Consider the following 3,678-nt stretch of genomic DNA (forward strand, 5'->3'; position numbering starts at 1 on the left):
GGTTGATTAGTGCGGGTGAGTGCTCTCGCGTTGTGTGCTTCGAGTGATGGTTAGAGAGCACTAAAAACTGACGATCGGACATCCAGAGTGAACACCTATTTAGCAAAACGCTACGTTAAATAAATGTCAATGTGAGACCTATTGTCCGTACAGGCTATAAACACATGCGAGTACTGTACCAGTGTGTGAGTGTAGAGTGAATCGAACGTTTTGTTTTTTTTTTTAGATGCGGCATGTTTAAATATCATTTCTTATTAGTAGGCGTCGATGCGCGAATGGTAAGCGTTTACCTATATTGATTCGGGGAGAGCATTGCAGAAATGTGTGTTATTCATCGACATGCATTCGTCGAAAGTGTGGGGGCGTTTAACGAAGCCATGAACTGTTTCGGAGCTAATTCCTACGCAGGGCATTGTGGAGCAAATGTTTTCATAACAAGGGAAGGGAGAAGGATATTTGTGGCTCTCGTAATAGGCCGTGTAGATGTTAGCTATAGATGCAATACGTAACAGTCACAACAGGTTAACTACGTGTCTAGTGTATACTATATCACGAAGCAAGGGTCAGTCACTAATCTGTAAAGGTGTTCGGTTTTCAGTTGTCGTTTTAGTGCGCAAAACCGTCCAATGCGACACAATCACGCACAGCATCACACAGCAAAAATAACAAAATAATGCGGCATGCATGAATTCTCAGCACACTCTCGGTCCTGTTGTTCATTGTACTCATTCATTCCGTCTTTTCCACACGGGCTTGTGGGGTGTAGACGGTGGAATACCCTGCCACGCCCAACTCACGATGATACACGTAATCTCTAGCGGGATGTGCTAATGCAGCGGCGTTTTATTAGGCATTGTGAGAAGGTAAATGTACTAATTTATCAATGTGAAACTATTATTTACAATCGCGTAGAGTGAAATAGGAAGATTTGCCGCGCATAGTAGAGGTACACTCAGCAGCACAGCCGGGCCGTAGTTATGAGCTGGGTGAGGGGGCGTGCGTGCGTCGGGCGTGCGTGCGTGCGTTCACGGAGTCAGAGAGTGTAAGGTAGCAAACTAGGTGAGCTCGGTAGGAAGGAAGCTATTCGTGCAGAGAGTGGGGAGGGACAGGTTGTCGCCGCGGCGGTAAAGGTCGCCGTGAATGCCCCGCCCCCACCATACCAGCACGCACGCACACACACAGCACACACACGCGCGGATGCCAAAGCACACACACACGGGAGGGGACCAGCACACAGCAGCGCAGCGCGCGCGCGAAGACACACACACGCACGGCACACACAGCGGGCACACCAGACACGCAGCGCACACGCGCGCGCGCGTGGCGTTCCCGCCTGCAAGCTGAGCGCCACTGTAGCCGTTTTCGCCGGCAATATTGTGTCATCCATCTTACATCCACTGCCATGCAACTGCAGATTAAGTCTTTATCCTCTCATTGATCCGGTTAAGTCGCAGCGAGCGAGCGCGCGCCCGCGATCTTAATGCGACGCCGGGAGTCTCGCACGCAGCGTGCGTGCGGCGTGCGTGCGTGGCGTGCGTGTGGGCGTGGCGTGCGGCCAGCGCGGCTGCGCGCTGCTGTACGCACACGCGACACAGCATCTGGTGTGAGCGAGCGAGCACCACTGCCATTAGCAGACGTCACGTCACGTACAGTTGTTCGCGGGTAGGTGGGGGACAGTGCGCACGCGATCGCGACCGTGGCATGGAGCGGTGGCTGGCGCGGTGCGTGAGAGGGGGGGGGTGGAGATGGGGAATGGGTATATTTCCGCGTGATTCTGGGAGCACGTAAGCCGCGCGGGAGGTGGGAGGAGACCGATTCAGCTTGAACCCGAAATGGGGAGGAGGGGTCGCAGATTCTAGGGAATCTAGCATAATTGACGCAATTACAAGTCAATGTAGGAAGGTAAGCGCAGATCAGTGTGGGAGTGGCAAGATGCACATCTAGGGGATTATACGGGTAGTAGGGACCAAGGGTAAGGATCGTTGGAAAGACAGCCGTCAAGTGCGAATAGATGCAGGAGAAACAGAGAAATGCTGGTCGCGTTAGAATCAGCGCGAATATTGGGGCTGATCCAGGAGTTGGGAACTATTTGGGCTGATCAGCGAGATCAGGGAATGCTGGGGGCTGAATCAGAGAAGGGATGCTGTGCTGAGTCTGGAAGATCAGGGAATGCTGGGGCTGATCCAGGAGATTGGGAAATGCTGGGGTTGATCCAGGAGATCAGGGAATGCTGGGGTTGATCCATGAGATTTGGAAATGCTGGGGTTGATATCGCAGGGAGTTTAGGGGGAATATTGGGGCTGAGTCAGGAGATCAGGGAATGCTGGGGGCTTTGAATCCGGGAGATCAGGGAATGCTGGGGATGATCCAGGAGATCAGGGAATGTTGGGGTTAATCCAGGAGATCAGGGAATGCTGGGGTTGATCCATGAGATTGGGAAATGCTGGGGTTGATCCAGGAGTTAGGGGAATATTTGGGCTGAGTCAGGAGATCAGGGAATGCTGTGGCTGAGTCAGGAGATCAGGGAATGCTGGGGTTGATCCAGGAGATCAGGGAATGCTGGGTCTGATCCAGGAGATCAGGGAATGCTGGGGTTGATCCAGGAGTTAGGGGAATATTGGGGCTGAGTCAGGAGATCAGGGAATGCTGGGGCTGATCCAGGAGATCAGGGAATGCTGGGGCTGATCCAGGAGATCAGGGAATGCTGGGGCTGATCCAGGAAATCAGGGAATGCTGTGGCTGATTCAGGGAAGCAGGGAGTGTAGCAAAACGTCCAGAAGGCAGGGAATTTGGAAAAAACGTCCAGAGGAGCAAGGAGGTTAGAGACAGATGTAGGAGAACGGTTAAAGCAAGATCAGATGAAGGCAAGCTGTAGTTGCAGGTCTAGGCGAACTGTGGAAAGCTCTCGCAGACACAGAACATGCAACGTGAGCAGGGTTAATGATATGAGATAATATAATGATAGGGTGAGTAATGCTAATATGAGGTTCGGGGTGAGAAGGGCAAGTAACAAGATACAACAAAGTATTAATACTTGAGTAAAACCTTTATAATAAAGGTTCACAACTTTGAACAACTTGTAAAGTGAAACCTTTATTACTCGAGTAAAGGCATGATGCGTGTATTGTATTTACTATGTATTCTTGCTTTGTTCTAAGATATTTATAGAATTTGCTATATTTCGAGTGGTTTCGATTCGTTGGAAGACCTATAATTATGCTCGCAGCTAGGCCTACATTAATCGTATCGGGTGTAGAATGTTTCTGCTGACGAGACTTTCCGATTAGTTAACCTATGCGCACATCACGGTATATCACGTGCCATTGTAAAATTCAATGCCACTCGCTTCAACTGCACGAAAGGTAAAAATCTCAAGCAACGCGTCTCGAATATTCGTGGAAACAGGGGGGTGGGGTAGAGGTGGGGTGCGCGCGTGGCAGTCGCTACACGTGCGCGTGCGCTAGCGATCGCAGCGCCGGTCGAGGAGGCGGCAAGTCGTTCGTCGCGGCATAAACAAGACATTGTGTGGCCGAGCAGGCTTCAGGCCATCAGACAGGCGCCTCTATTTCAGCCATCGATCAGCGACGCTAGCCGGTTACGCCGTATCGACGCGAGCGAGCGAGGGAGCGAGCGAGCGCGCGTGGCACGTCGGGCTGCCGGCCCTCAGCTAGGTTGAAA

Source organism: Priapulus caudatus, unplaced genomic scaffold (assembly GCF_000485595.1).
Source record: "Priapulus caudatus unplaced genomic scaffold, Priapulus_caudatus-5.0.1 Scaffold229, whole genome shotgun sequence".
In the NCBI taxonomy this organism is placed as follows: Eukaryota; Metazoa; Priapulida; class Priapulimorpha; order Priapulimorphida; family Priapulidae; genus Priapulus; species Priapulus caudatus.